This window comes from Leptopilina boulardi, unplaced genomic scaffold (genome assembly GCF_019393585.1).
Source record: "Leptopilina boulardi isolate dan_hultmark-lab unplaced genomic scaffold, ZJU_Lbou_2.1 LbouV2_370, whole genome shotgun sequence".
In the NCBI taxonomy this organism is placed as follows: Eukaryota; Metazoa; Arthropoda; class Insecta; order Hymenoptera; family Figitidae; genus Leptopilina; species Leptopilina boulardi.
The window spans coordinates 61,982-79,297 of NW_026137941.1; the positions used below are offsets into that span (position 1 = coordinate 61,982).

The following is a 17,316-nucleotide window of genomic DNA, read 5'->3' on the forward strand; positions in this document are numbered from 1 at the left end:
AATCTATACACTAAAAAAAGTTTATTTGATTCAAATACTTGACTATTATCAAATAAATATTTACTTGAACCAAATAAATTTTTATTTGAATTAAATAAATTGTAATTGAACGAATAATTTTTGTATTTGAAACAAATACAATTTAATTGGCTCGAATAATAATTATTTGATACAAATAAATATTTATTTGATAATAGTCAAGTAATCGAGTATTTGAATCAAATAATTTTTTTTTTTTTTTATAGTGTAATGATGATTTTGTTTTGATATGTATAATTTTGTCAAAGTGGATTTGATCAGAGCTAGTAGTCATTTGGGGCCAAGAAAGTACTTGGCAGCATACGATCGATCGCATAGTCCATCGGTCGTTCTCCCTGTAAATATAGATCAGAGGTGTCAGGTAGTCGGCTCATTTGAGTATCCCTTTTTGGCGATTCTCCACGTGATCTAACCACATATATATATATATATATATAACACTCATGCTTGAGATACATTTCGTTTATAATAGTGTCCCAAAAAAAAGCCGCGCTTAATTAATTAATACCTATTAATTAATAATAATTCATTAATTTCAATTCCAACAATATTTTTATTCTCCCCCATTTTTTACCCGAGAAAGTAATTTAATAACCATAGAAAAAAAGTAACAAAATAAAACAATGAACAATAGTAATAAAAAAGGTAATTAATTTCAATATGATATTAATATTTATATATTATCTTTTCATCGAAAATAAATTTTCATAAATTTTTTTTTCCATTGAAAGAATAAATATATTTCTTTTTCTAATTTCCACATTATAATTTCACTTTCTTAAAAATTAAACTAGATTTTCTTCCGTCTGAAGAAAAATTATTAGGTTTTTTTTTTAGTCGAAAAAAAATGAATGAAATTCTGTTTTTTTTTTTGCAAGTTGACGCCAGTTTAAAGGGAAATTTACATAATAAACACAAAACCCAGAAATTTATGTAGGTGCCACACTTCGGCTTTCTTCGACCTTGGCTTCTCCTCAAGTCAGGACGACTTTATGTAAATTGCTATCTCAGTTTTACTACGTTACTACAACTTCTATATATATTTTTTTTTCTTTTGCTTCTTTGTCCTTCTCTAATTAAGCTTGGTACAGAAAATGCACCTGTCGTTCTACATCTTGCATATATATATATATATATATTCACTGGAGAAACGTTTCAAACGCGCGATGAAAACTACGATGTTGAGGCTATTTTACGAGCAAAACAGCTGACGGCTGTTTATTTTTAATCGTTAAAAAAAGGGAACATACCTTGACTATTATTTTTAAAAGTACACTTTCTCAAAAAAGGAAAGAAAAATAAGACAATAATTTCATAATTATTTTCTAAATTAAAAATGATTCAACAAATAAAATTATGAATAAATTAAATAAAAAAAATTAATTAAATTAAAAAAATAAATAAAAAAAAACCATTTTTTTGTACCTAGAATTATTTGCGAAGATTTTAACAAAAAAAAAAGCATTGAAAATTGTGTGTGGGAGTACTCTCAAGAAAATTTCCATTTCTTTTCTGTTTCTTTTTTTCATATCTGAAAACGAAACACGTTAGAATCTAGATTTTATAGAGGATGTACGAAAGATAAAATGCGCAAGAAAAAAAAAAGAGTTGTTTTCTAATTTCGAACGTCGTGGTGTTGTTCTCGCGCACCAACACATTGAGAAAAAAAAAACAACGCAAAAGAAGCGTGTTTATTTCCCCTGAGCAATTTTCTCTCTATCATTTCCTTTTCTCGCAATATGAAAATGTTGCTACACTTCGATGGCGTATGAACGCAGTAGTAGGTAAACTATATATAACGGAATTCGACTTGCTACCGTTGCTTAAAGAAGCTTAAAAGAGGAACAAAAAAAAAAAAAAAAAAAAAAACGGTTTTAATAATAATTAACTGATTTACTAACCAAAATTTTTTTCTCCTATAATCACAAAATAAAATTTTACTTTTTTTTGCAGCATCAATATTTTTATTTCTTTTTAACTCTTTAAATTAAAAACAAGATTAACAATCGAGTATAAATAATTTTTTCCAACAATTTTTTTTGCCAGTCACTATATAATAGTGAAAGGATTGCATGCGCAGCAAATTATATTTCCGATTTAGAAAGATATCGTTTATTTCAAGGACGTGAACAGAAACGTTCCTGGACCATCTCACTGTCAAGGACTATCTCATCTGGCATGTCTCTCTCACAAGAGAGGAAAAGATTTATATATAAATTCCCGATCGAGAGAAGTCTTATAAAGTGAGAGTATATATATATATAGTGGAAAAGCAAAAGTGAAGTTTGTCCTTTGTCCTTGGAAGATGGAGCGGAACGCGACCGACCGTCTTATATCAACGACAATAATTATAACGGAGTCACATAAACATGCTGTCCTCAATTGTCTCACAATAAATATCCCTTTTTTTTTGCAATACAAAAGAGAATCGAAATTATTCACAAGATAATATAAGCCATTTTGTAATACAAGAATTTTTTTGTTGCTATAAATTTTATTTTCCAAGATAAAATAATTTTCTAAAACAAGTTTCCTTCATGAAATATACTTTTTCCTATACAGAAGTAAAAGAAGTCTAATCTAACTTGGAAAAGAAAAAAATTCTGGAAATTTTGATTTATCGTAAAAAAATATCAACGACTTTGTTTACAAATAAAAATAATAATTAATCAATATATAGAGAGGTATTAGAAAAAAATATAACTGAATGGATCATTAACATTTCTGTCACTTGACGCGACAACGGTACTTAATATAATGAATATATAAAGATAGTGCGCACAACCCACAACATTTTCAGAATTATCATATTTAACGGCGCGGTATATACTCATATAAATATAATACACATTTGCCAGAGACTTTAGCGGATTAGAGCTGCAATATCTATGTTAAATCTTTCGTAATCTCGTTCGATTCACTTGACGCGAATATCTTTCTATCTCTCTCTCTCTCTCTTTCCCTCTGGTGCGATTTAATTAAAGAAACCTGAGTGTGCAGGTGTAGCTCCTACAAATACGTAGGTCACTTGGAAAATAATTAACAGTTATATCAGATTTCAATTGCTTTGCGTGCGTGCATGCGCATTTCATCCACTTATCGATAACATTTTAAATTTTCAAATATATTTTAATAATATTGATCTTTCTTGTTTCGAACATGAAAATTATAATGACCTATTTGGAATTTAATCGGCATTCAATTTTGTATTTTAATACACCAACACTTTCTGTATATTCAATATTATTAAATAATACGCAATATTACACTTTCCATGTGTACTCTCTCTAAATCTGAATCAGTAGAAATTTTACTAATTCAATCAGTACTTTTCATTTTAACTGAAGATTCAGTTATTTTTTGAAATTTACTAATATAATTAGTGAATATGCAAGCAATAGAAAATAACTTATGTAAATCAGTAATTTGTAATAACCTTTAAAATTAACTATTAAATCAGTAGATTTTGTGACCGCCGCCATATATTTATATTACTGATTCAATCAGTAATTGATATTTTACTAATTGAATCAGTAAATTTCTACTAATTGTCAGTTGCTCAATTCTCGCTATGGCAATTAGTAGATTTCCACTGCTAATCAGTAAAATATGACTGATTCAGATTTAGAGAGTAATAAGAAATAAAATGTTCTTCATAAACTATAAAGAAAAGAAATTCAAATTTTTGATTGTTGTGAATAGTATTACACTCTATTATTGTAGAAATATTATATTACAGAAAAAATATTAATAATATTCAAAACTTCGTTTAATTCATATTTAGGGTCAGAATCTGACTTCAAAATTGAGCATATTTGAGATCATGTTTAATATAAAGAGATAATTTTTTTTTTCAAAAAGGTCGTTGCAGCATCTGAAAGTACTATTCTTCCCCTTTAAAATGCATTTTGTTTGAAAAATCTTTATTTGGTTCTGAGTTATCGTCATTTGAATTTTCTGAGTTTGGTAAATTTTGTGTAGTATCAGATACAGAAAATTCAAATGACGATAACTCAGGACTAAATAAAGATTTTTTAAAGTATCAAAATGCAATTTAAAGCAGAAGAATAGTACTTTCAGATGCTGCAACGACCTTTTTGAAGAAAAAAAATAATCTCTTGAATAACCTCAAATATGTGTCAAAAAACGTATTTCTACACGTAAAAATAATTCGGAAAAGTGGGACAAAATTTTGTCGACCTATGTAATAAATGGACCAAGAAACAAATTTTCCGGTCATTTGTACGTTCAGAACATGCAGAATAAATGAATGTTACTTACGAATTTTAAATTAAGAACTGATCATCAAGACTAGAAACGAACCTGCAACAAAAAGAAAAAATCATCATTAGAATCATCAAAACATTGTAACATCCAAAATACAATCATCATAATCATAAAATAACGTAACATAACCTAACACACAATATAATCAAATATATTCATTTACAGATCCAATGTTTATTAAATCAGAAAAACTGTATTTTAAACAACTATAATTTCTTTTATTCCCCTATTCGTTTAAGGAATTCAAGAGACATCTGCGCTCAAGAAGAAAATTGTTTTCTTTTTTCGAAAATTATATCAGTTTTTCTCTTTCTCTCAAGAAATTAAGGATCCAGGTGGGACGTTCCGGCGTGGCGATTTAGTCAATGAAAGACAGGAAACACATCGTCTTTGATGGAGTCCCTGGTGCATTACAAGAGAAACAAGTAGGTCGAGCGTTCATTCGCTTTGAAGCTTGCCAACCGTTTCCTTTGTTGTTACAGATGTATATATATATATGTATTGTTTCTATATTACTCCTATATCGCCAAGTTTCGTCTATATATGTGAAAAAAAAGGAATTCACGCCTTTTGGAATTTATTTCCTGCATTTTATGATCATTCCAAAAAATAAAAATAATCTCTCTAATCCGCTAGATATCTAAAATTTATTTACTATCGTGATCAGTCAACGGTGTCTTAATCAGAACACTCTCGTAAATTAAAGGGGGGGGGGATTTTTTTTACCTAAAGAAAAATACTCCTAAAGCAGGAAAACTGTTATTTCTCTAATTTTTAAAATTGACTTTTTACTTTTCCGGGTTCTTTGAGGATTTTTTTTTCGTTGAAGAAAACCTGTTTTTGAAGTTGCCGCAGTGGTAACAGGTTTTATTTTCCTAAAAGAAGCAGAATCAATCTGAACACCTGTGAGTTTTACTCTACCCGGGTAAATATGACTCGAATAAATAAATATATGCGAAAACCTGCATGTTACTTTACATTCAAGTAAAATTTATATATCTCTTTATTTTGTAATATCTATTAGATATAAATTGCGCAAGGAAACTTGTAAGTTCACACCTGGGAATGACATAAACGTTTTTGAAATCAATATAAAAATTGATTATCAGGCTTAGAATTACAAAAGTGTAATTTAATACAAGATACCTAATATTATTCATTTTCATCTGTCTAATTTACTGGAAATGATCATAATTCAACCATATATAGTATATATTTATATAATTTCTTAATTATACAATCAGTGCGATTTTGTTACTAGTTAAAATTAATAGTTTATATTAGAAAAAACAAAGTTTATTTATGAAAAATATATATAATACCATCTGCCGGATGTGTGAATCTGAAAATTTTGTCTGTTTAAAATTTGTTTACTTTACTTTTTGCGCATATTACGTAACGTAGACGTTGAATTTAAAGAGACCTTTGAAAACGCTAAACGGATGATGTACTATCCCACTAGTGTATAACACAAAAGACAAATGTCTAACAGCGAGGTCAGACACTGCTATGTGCAATTTATTTTTGATATGCGTCAAAAAAAAAAAAAAAAAAAAAAACCAAACAAATCCATATAAAAGGTATACTCTAATCTAAAAATTAATTTTTCTAAATAGAAAATTTCTTTTTTGATCTAATTTTAAACATCAAAAGATAATTATTTCTAGATGAAATCAACACTGAACTTGAAAGACATTCTTCTCTCTCTCTCTCTCTTTCACTCGCAGTATAACAAGACTGTGTAAATCATTTCATCTGTTCAACCGGAAGACTCCAGAACTTTGAAAAAGCAGAAGACAGGAAATTGGCTACAAAACTTCGACTCATTTTCTCCACAGACTAGATTTACTATTCTTCTTCTTTTTGAAACAATAGACTTCCCGATACACTATAATTTATTCCTAGAAATAGTACAAGGAGAAAAAGTCAAAGAAAACCCGTATTTTTAAGAAAAAAAAAAATTTTTTTGATGAAGATATAAAACCAGTAAAATTTTGATTAATTTTCGATTAAAAATTGTTCGAGAGAAAATTCTCTTTTGTCACTAAAATACCTTTAACGACTGACACTTTTTCTTTTTCTACACCCTTTACTCTTGCATTCGTCGTTCAAAAGATTTATTCTCCTATATTGTTACTCGTTACTGCCTTATTTTATTACCCGTTACTTGCTAGAACATGGTCCATTAACTTGTACCTTCACTTGTTTCCCTTAAGCGATCGCGAATTGACTAATGTTATAGTTCGATCAACTCAATAATAAAATTCAATTTGACAAATTATAAAGAAATATCAAAACCGATAATTAAAATCTCTTCTATAAGAAATAAAATGGTGTTACAACCTCAACTAATCAGGCTACACTTTGCATTAACCACAAACGATTCTCATTTGTAACATAGTATATATGTATTATAGACATAACAACCTGCCAAGGGCCCACAAACTAAACTTTTTTTGCATCTTCATTTTTTTTTTCTATTCCCTCAGTACTATTACTTTTCAACCACACGGGTTAAGTTATTATGACGTGCCGGATGGGCTCCTCTCACCACGAGTACCGCTAGGCGCTAGATTATTATGTAACTTCCGTCTTAACTACTTTATGCTTTAAAACCGCGAATCTCATATAACATCTCAAAAAGGAACCGCACTTTTCAGAAAGTTAAGATTCATTTTTTGTTTTCTTTCATAATATCGCAAAGAGAATTCAATTTTAAAATGAGAAAAAATTTTCCTTCCGTTTTTCTATATTAGAATTTCAATAACAAAAGATTTTATTTTAATTCCCAAAGCGAAAAGGAATGCAGCTACCGCGAGGTCTTCTCAAACAAAATGGCAGGTGCATCAAAACTCGTGCCAACGGTATCGCGTGTACGTTTTTGCATCTTAAGGATGAGGTTAATGACATTCTGACCTTTGATAGTTTCATGATTTTAATATATCTCGGATCTATTTCAAAAGAATCACAAACATAAATTAAATAAAGTATGTATGCAAAAGTTCTGGTTTTTACTAAAAACAAACCTATGAAAATTGTACAAAGCCGAATATTGTTATTTTTTTAAACAAAATAAAGATTTTTATCAAGCTATTTAAAACAATAATAAGTAAACCTCAATACTTGAAGTGAAAAAGAGGAAACCTAAATTCTCACACTGATTTCATGGGAAAGAAAAATTCTCAAATATTGTTTAGGCGATATTTCGTGAATATAAGGTGAACCTCTCTTAAGGGGGAATTGTGTATCCAAGACGCGCGGTGCAAATATACTTGAAAATAAGCAACGAGCTCCCAGAACTCTTCGAAACAGGTATAACATACACCAGCTAAGCAGGTCAGTTCGGAAATAAGCACAAAGCCAACGAGCAGCTGCCAAAAAAATCTTCTCTCAGTGGATCTCTTTGTTGTATGACCATGCAAAACTCAATGAGGCAACTCTTATATTATTTTCTATAGTATATATAAAATTTTATCGCCAAGGAGGTGTGTCTGTCACATTTACATCATTTACCATTTTTCCCATTTTAAATACTAAAACTTTCTTTAAGCATCAAAAGAAAATAGACCCTAAAACTGAAGTAAATTATTTACAAAAACCCACATTATCAGAATTTGGAAAGAAACTAACAAGAGTGCGTGGGTGTGATAAACCTTCATAGCGCGTCATGCCTCGAGAATGTTGTAAAGAGAAAAAAAAAAAAAAAAAAAAAAAAGATGACGGACGTTCGTGCATAATTTAAAAATTGGATTGTGCGAATGTTTTCTTTGTCAAGTTTTTTTTTTTATAACAGGAAACAAATTCCCAAATATATTGCTTAAGATTTTAAAAGCATTTTAAAGTAAAATTCCATGCATTACATTTTACATGCGTCGACATCTCTCTTATTACACTACTAAAGAATTTAATTTCAAGAAAGGCACGCAACGATTCTATATGTATAATTTTGTACCGATAAAATTTTTGTACATTTTCTTTTTGTGAAATTCCGATGTCACGATACATTTGTTATGCATTCATTGTGGCATAACCACGATTATGGTTCATCGCGACTGTTATTATTTTTAAAACATAGAATTTAGAACAATAAGAAGTCAAATTTCTGTAATAATAGAATTCAAATTGTGTGACCTAATCCGGTTTTCTAAAATCGAAAACGTTTCTTCAATAAAACCTGATTGAAAGAAAGATATAATACAGAAAAACTAAGAACACTTGACCCATTTCGAAATCAATGAGATAAGGTCAATAGATTTTTGATTATTTGCTTTTCAACCCATTGAAAATAAAATACCCACACATATTGAGTAAGGATATGTAAATTTATCAACTATTTGTATGAATGAACAGAAAAAATGTTGTCTTCAAACTGCCTAATATGCATAAGAATCATTTCTTTAGAATTTTTTATTGGACAACCAATAGCTGTGATTTTGCCCACGAGACTGTGGAATGAATGAAAACTAATTTGTTTCTAAATACGCTCTTTCTAGACACAAAAATATTGAAACATTTTCTGCTTAAAAAAAAAAAACTAGTGTCACCGGACATCCGGTACTGTAAAAGACCTCGTTAAAGAGCAGACCTTATGAAAGTTGAGCACATGTTATCTGACGAGGGCATGTCAGAAGAAGAGAAGAAGAAGAAGAAGAAGAAACTCGATATCCGGAACGAACGCGAATCTATAATCAGCCTTGGGAGCAAATGTGCGTTTTCAATTATGTATTCAAAAATTTATAACCTAAAGAATTATTTTCTGAGAATAATTTTTCACATCCACATAACCTAAACAGTTGGAACAAAAGATTGTACAAAAGGAAAATTGTCAATGTTTTTACGAGGAAAAAAGGGAAATTGAGAAAAATTTACCCGAAAAAAAAAAACACGAAGCATTCTTTTCTCTCTATACTTAATTAGGCAGTAACAATGTGTGATTTCATCCTCTCTGAGAATTGTGCCAGTTGCAGTCAACGTCACTTAAAATCGTTGTGTATAGTGTGGCATTAATTGTCAGAGAGTTAGAAAGAGTAATTTACGTTAAATGAGTGAAAATAGCGCGCATACAAGAATTTATAAACACTACAAAACAAAATGAGGGCTTTGCTTGTTAGGAGAAAAATGGAAATTTGTTTTTCCTTTTGCAAATTCTTTTAACACTACATGAAACTAAGTCCAAGGAAATCAAAAATTTTGTTTCTATACCTATACTTTCAATAATAATTTCCCACTTGGAAAGATTCCCCGGAAAGTGCCCCCTGGAGGTTCTATCAGAATTCCGCCGGAACTTCCAACGTAATTCCATCGGAATTCCATCGGAGTTCCAAAGAATTTCCGATGGGATTCCAATTAATTTTTTTCAAAATTTTTAGAGTCCTAATTCCGTCGGAACTCCTTTAGAATCCCATCAGAAATTCTTTGGAACTCCAATAGAATTCCGACGGAATTACGTTGGAACTTCCGGCGGAATTCTGATAGAACCTCCAGTGGGCACTTTCCGGGGAATCTTTCCAAGTGGGATTTAAAGTCGACAAACCATAACTATTTTTTTTCCCATTAAGTTTTACAGCTATTTTACAATTTATGGAAATAGTTTAAAGTTTCATTATATTATAATACGGAAATAGAGAAAAGATTTTAAACGATTTTCTAAAAGAGCGAAACAAACGGTTGAAATAAAACTTTAAAGAGGAAAAGGATAAAATGAAAAACAGCTTCTGCTCTAAGCGCCTAATGAAAGAGTTTTTGACATTGAATAAACAAAGAGGTGAAAAATAATGACGCGCGTCTACTTTCCCATTAGTATATACTAGCGCATCCCACGTTTTCTCGCCTTTGCCGATATCTAGAGTCGCGCAGGTGCAACCAGGTGCGGCCTTACGAGTTCTTAAGTAGGAGAGAGAGAGGCCTTTCGACACCAACAGAAAACTTGCAATTCAATCTCGGATAAAGATTCCACTCTATTTTGCCCCCTTATATTCACCTTCATCATTGAAAAATAATAAAAACAATTAGTCGAATTAAATTCTTAAGATAAAATAAATTCAAAAAATTTTTATAAATAACTTTCTTTTTGGCGCATTATTAAAAATTGGAAAGCTTAGAATTTTTGAGTATAGGCAATAACATTCAAATTTTTTTTTTAATTTCTCAATATTTGATTGAAATAAAAGATTGATGCAATGACAAAACTTAATATATCTATTTTTTAAAAAAAGTATCTTCGTGTACATAAAAAAAAAGTGTTTATGGAGTGATTGCATTTTAAAAAATGATGTAATCGTGGTATATACAGGAATGAAGCACTAAAGAAGATAATTGGACTTCACTTTCACAAATAGGTCTCTCTTCCGTTTGTAACACCCCAAGGTGTCTCAAGCGGAAGAAGAAATTTCCTGTTAATTTTGCTCAAGAGAAAATGAGGGTGAAAAAGAGTTTTTAATCTCAAATTTTTACAAAATCAATTTTAAAAATTATGAGATTTAATTAGCAAAACTTGTATAAGGAAGATTCTCGTGAGATATGTATAAATAAAATGAAGTCGCGTTTTCGTATTTGGAACGCTCGATTGACTTTCTAAATTTGTATATCGAATGGAGAAGAGTCACTTTCACCCCGCTATTGATAAGATGCATCGCTTAGCCACACATAAACAGTGCTATATAGAGAAAACATTTCACAGTGTCACGAATATCGCAAAGATCAATTTCAAAATCTCTCGGAATTATATATATATCCTATCGCTTTCGATCAGCCCTTGTGTATTGCATTCATTTTCACAAAGAATGAAACAAATTTCATTTTTATACAACATACTAAATCACTTTTTTAATTTTAATCTTCAAAATCAATATGATTTTATTTATAGATTACTATATATATATATATATATATATATATATATATGAAATTAGAAAATAAAATACCGGAAATAAAATCCAATGGGGTTAAGGAGCACAAATGACGGACATGAAATGTGACTATGTATCACATTTATTGCACCCGACATTATAGCAGCCGGATTTCCCGACCTGATTGGTGGATAGAGTTGGCCAAGTGAGGAGTTGAGTTATACTGCAAATAAGCCTGTTATCTCGTCTAGGCAAGTTCCAACATTCAATTTGCATTCCAATATGCGATTCACCGGGGGCAGGTTATTAGTAAAGGCACATTCATTTATCGATGCTCATGCACATTGCATACAATATTATTCGAAGAAGAAATAATAAAACATACAATTTATGATGAATTGAACTTATTTTCTTTGGCTCCTTGTCACTCTCCTTTTAATATCCTCGCGGGCAAAAAAGATCCTTATATAAATCAACTAAATTTTTTCAAAAAAAGATATATATATATATATATATGGCAAAACAATGGAATATTTCTGACCAAACCTAATATTTTGCCTGAGCCTCCTTATTTGGAATGTTTTTCGAAGCGTGAGTTTCAAGTTTATCGAACCTCATGAAGAATCCGCCAAAGGACGTCATAACGGCACTGATGGTCGAATATATATATACGTGAGCGAGTAATACACGTGAGGTAAAGAATAATAAAGAGCGGTAAAAGTAATGTTTCGAGGTGAAAACACTATTATGTCGGTCATAAGATAAAACAGAATATTTATTTCGAAACAATTGCACCAGTTAGAGAGAGAGAGAGAGAGAAGGAATATTTCCTTTATAATCAAAAAGGAGAGGTATAACCATCTTTTTAAAACTGTAAAATCTCTTTAAGTTCTAAAATTATATACGACAAATGCATAAATACCTATATTTGAAAATTTCATTTATCCAAATGATCATTAAAATTTTTCATAACGAGCACACAATTACAGTTAAATATATTTTCGAAAAATAAAAATGTTAACAGTAAAATATATATGTTTTTTTCACTTTGGAAAAATTTTTTTTATAAATTCCAAAATATCTAGATCGATTTTGATCTTAATCAAAATAGTAACTAAAAATGTCACTTTCAGTTAGAGAATTTATGAGTAAACTTTCTCAAACCTGATTATTAAAATTTTTCTCCAATAATTAAATTTTATTTATGAATCAATTTTCTTATCTTTTTCATCCATAATTTTTAATAGACAGGTTTTATAGAAGAGAGGACTATTTATTGCTTATTAGTAAAAGTTGGATTAAAAAAAAAAAAAAAAAAAATGTCAAAAAACACGTGTTCTAATTAAAATTCGTTTCTAATTCGAAAAATTGCCAAGAATTTTGGGTAAAAAAAAAAAAAACGATAAATTTTTTTGGATTGCATCTTTTCTCCAATGCAAAAATGCACATATATTTATGTTCATTTGTAATACGCGGGCCAACGCATGTTTATATTTCTCGGTGGTGTATATATGCATGCCTCGTATCGCGAGTTTTACGATCAACGTACGGTACATAACCTCTCTCTCTCTCTCTCTTTCTCCCCAAAAAGTCGAAGATGTCACTAAGGTTAATGTTCCCTCTCGTATATACGATCTTGAAAAAAAAAAGAAGAAACAACCTCAGCAAATTGTCATCTCAATTGTGTCCAATTTTTAACCCGTTATTTTGCCTCCTCCTTTGTCACAAAAGAAATAAAACGTCACCGTATTTTTTATGGTAAAATTCTCCGAAAAAAAAATTATACTTTCTCAAATTTTAAAATTTTAATAATTTAAAAAAAAAACAAAAAAATATTCACCTAGAATAGCGATTTTACTAAAACAGCGAAAGTTTTCGCTATTCTAGAGAAATATATTGCTGTTCCAGAGAAACTTATCGTTGTTCCAGGTAAAGTTTTTTTTTCTCCGAAGCACACTGCAAAAAAAACTTATTTGATTCAAATAATTTGTTCCTTGACTATTATCAAATAAATATTTATTTGATCCAAATAATTTTTATTTGTATTAAATAAACTGTAATTGAAGCAATAATTTATGTATTTGAAACAAAAATATATATTTGATTCAAATAATAATTATTTAATACAAATAAATATTTATTTGATAATAGTCGACGTAACCGATTATTTGAATCAAATAAATTTTTTTTTCCAGTGAAAATAACAGCAAAAGAGAAAAAACAATTAGATTTAATACAAATAATATTGCATAATCCACATTTTAAAAATTCAAATCTGATACGAATTAAAATATATTTTTAATCTTGATTATACGAGACATTCGTGAAATGTTGCGACTACAAATATAAAAACGTAAAGCGCGTGTGGTTGTTAATCTTTAATCAATATATATATATTCCAAAACAGAAATGCGGAAGACAAAGCTTTTTATGTTTCGTAAATTTAAAACAAATTCTTATCGTTAAAGTTCAATTAATTTTCCAAGACATAACCTGATTTTCAAAAATTTATATAACTCGGAAACAGCCCCCAAATTTTTTTTTTTTTTTGAAAGCCTCACTCTAAATCACTTTCTATTACCAAAAAAAAATTTTTTTTTTATTTTTATTTTTTTAACCAACCGGTTTTGCCAGGTTCTCGTTTCGCGTTCGAAAATCGATGAAGAATGAAATTGAGCATCTCTTCGAGATGGAAGTGTGTGTGTGTAGCTACACAAAAGGCAACCTTGCCAAGTTCATTGAACCGGTAAAATTACTCATGTATGATAATATCTGTCTTTTAATCTTTCAAGATCAGCATCCTTTCAGAATTCAGCTTGACTCACAAGAAAAAAAAAAAAAGTTAATGACAAAATGATGCGACTAATTTCGCACATCAAAGTACGACAAAATAAAAAAAAGAATGATAAATTATTGTGTAAAACCTCAAATTCTACCAAAGAATATAAAAAAAATTAATTTTTATTATATTTAATGGATCCTACAAAAAAGAAAATACAAATTTAGATTTTTAAATGTCTTTCAAAAGATAAATTTGAAAATAAAAACTCGAACCCCTTGTTAATTGATTTTCATAATTTATCATTTACTTTAACGCCTTTTTATCACAAAATAGCAAAAACTAAAAATAAAAAAATAAATAAAAACTAACACAGTTTTATTTCTTCTAATAAAATTATTTCAATAACAATTGAAAAAATTGTTTTCCGCCTACAGAAAAAAAAATATATATTTTTAAAATTTCTTATTAAATTTATTGTAGTTTATAAATTCAAATTACAAATTCCATATTAAGAAAAGAATGCTGACTAGACAGAAAAGTTTCAATTAAAGGGAAAAGTTTTACTCGATCAGCTGAATTCCACAATAGCATTAAATTTCATTTTGTTAAAATAATGTTTTTTTTTTAAATACTCGCTTTAATTAAAAAGAACGTTAAATTAATTTAATCTAAAAGCTAGGCTAACCGATTGGTTAAAAAAAACAATCTCGTTTGTTTTTAGAACACAAAATTGTTACTTGAAAATAATTTATTACTGAAAGATTATATTGTTTGCGCCACGCAGAATAGATATCAACAAAAAAAAAAATTTTTATTTTCTTTAAAGTTCTATCACAGGTGATAAGAGAGAATAAAAATCGAGAAACTATTTTTTTATTGATTACCGTCGCTCACGGGTGATGTTGCATATATAATTGAAACAGATGCAATTTTCAATAGACATTGATCGTGATCATATATTTGTATTATATGCACTTGAAACTGGACTTTATGCCTCGGAGTAAGAAAGAAATTAAAAAAAAAAAAAAAAAAATACCATTTGAAATTATTTTGTAATCGCTATAATAAATTTTAGAAATACAATAGAAAACTTTTTCAAAAGTTATAAAATTAATTATATATTGCAATAAATAAATTTTGTTTTAAATTGTTGAATAATTAATTGTAGACAGAATGAATAAAATAGAAAATTTCTTAGCTGGAAGCGCTATATGTAATTAAGGACAGTCGAGAAATTTAAAATTCTAAAGATGTTTACTTTTTCTTTTCCTTAAGTAACAGCTAATCGTTGATTTATGAAAAGCTTATAGTGAAAAACGACATCTGGTTATACCAGGCAAGACATTTTTTTTAAAAAAAAAGATTCAACTTGTTAATTACTGCCAGAGTCATTAATAAGATAATAGGAATTATATATTCTTAAATAGGGAAAAAAACGATGAGAAACAATTTAAAAATAGTATAGAAATTAAGAAAATCTAAAAAATTTAGGTTAAGTTACTATAATTGTAGCCGACTCAACAAAACGGAAGAGCATGCTAATCTTAACAATCTAACAGATTTTAATCAAATTTCTCAAAAAAAAAGAAATTCTGTTAATGAATTTGTAGGCTTTCTATAAAACGGATAACGTTTCTTTCGAGAACAGACTGGAGGTATAAACTTAGCAAAATGGACTTTTATGGCTTCACCGGTATACTAAGAGATTTCATTTTAAAAATAACAATGTCAACCGAAAATCCTATAACCCCAAAACACTTGCTAAAACGATTCTTAAAAAAAAGAGCGGGAAAAAATAGACTGCTCCAAATAATTTTCCAAATTATATTCTCATTACTAACTATGAAAAATACTATAAATAATAAAAAAAAAATTTACCTTATTAATAGAAATTCCTTGCTGATTATCCGTGGTAAATCCAAAAGGGTGGATGAGGGTGGAAATCCAAATCGAAGAGGTTTCAACAGCAGCCGTTTGTGAAGGGGAGCGTCACTAAAAAAAAAAATCCCGTGAAACAAGAGTTCGCACTGCGAATTAGCGTTATTGATTTAATCACACGATCGTCACTTTTGATAATTACTAAGATTTAATTAGTAAATCGCGGTATCACTTATATAAATAATAATTTTCGAAACAACTTTGAAATCAACTAATGCAACAATAACACACCCTAACTGATCGACTTGCCGTAAGGAACTGACGAACGCAACGAAGATTTCCGATTGCTGCATTCGGGTCGTGAATCGTGCAAGTTCGTAAACACTCGACGCTTGAGCCGAGTTCGAGTCTTTCCCCTCCATAAAGATGGTGGGGCGCGATAAAACACGGTGAATTTCTGATTGTGATGGAAAGAATGATCTGAGAAGTCAATATTATTGACTTGAATTAGATCAAAAATATTATATTTAGCAGTATTTTTATAAATTACGAGAAAAATTTCCAATATTGAATAATAGAACAATTAATTATCAATGATTGCAGTGAGAAGTTTTTTTTTCGTTAAAATTATGTTTCATTTAATAATAAATTGTATTATTTAATATAAAATAATAGTTAATTTATAAACGCGATAAATATTTCGCTGTGAGAATATAGTTTATAATTTTGTCTTGTGAGCATTGTATTCTAAACTTATAGTAAATTTGTGATCACGTGATCAAATATTTTCGTTGCAAAGTGTATACATACATAAAAAAAGTTGTGAGAATTCTAGTGTTGCATTTTATAAAAACTACCATTGTTTTTAATAACTGATCTATTGCCCTTTTTTGTTTTTATTGTTGCGTAAGAATTGTTTGATATTTATAAATTCTTTTCAATAAAGTAATAAATTTCGATTTTTTTTTCTAAAAGAATGTAAGGTTATGATAATTGTCAAGAAAAATGACTTTTTGTCTAGAACGTTAAATACCAAATGTAATTTTCTTTTTAAAGCCTAAGTGACCTTAAACAAAAATTAGTTCCTCTAAAAATGTAAAATGACCATTAAAACTTTCATAAATATACAAATTTCCTATTTAGTCCGAGTTAATTCATGTTATTATTTTGTCACATTCAATTTTTTTTAAGTATCCTATACCGGTTGTTTTGTTGCGTAATTTCTGACATCTTTTAGCTCGTTAATAACAATCGTTATATACATATATGCTTTACTGGAGGTTCTATAATATATTCAACAATAGAAAAAAGTTTAATACTAACCACAAAAATTACTTTTTTCCTCGTTTTATAATCCTTCAATACATAATCAATCCACTTGATATATAAATAAATTACTTTGAATAATTAAAATATAATTCTTTTTGTTTAAACATATATAGCAATATAGAGGAATAAAATAGAAATGTGGTTGTGATTGTG

General features: G+C 28.9%; 1 long non-coding RNA gene across 4 annotated transcripts in view; it reads right to left on the reverse strand.

The window, feature by feature from the left end:
• The window catches only part of LOC127287419 (uncharacterized), a 66,970-nt gene extending 50,807 nt beyond the window's left edge, over positions 1 to 16,163 (reverse strand). For 3 of the 4 annotated variants that reach the window (XR_007843875.1, XR_007843873.1, XR_007843874.1), the window contains exons 1-2: positions 15,835 to 16,163; positions 4,321 to 4,362 (exon numbers count right to left, since the gene is read on the reverse strand). This is a non-coding gene — a long non-coding RNA (uncharacterized LOC127287419). The remainder of the gene's footprint in view (positions 1 to 4,320; positions 4,363 to 15,834) is intronic. The other variant, XR_007843876.1, reaches the window with a different exon arrangement.
• Positions 16,164 to 17,316: the final 1,153 nt, after the last annotated feature.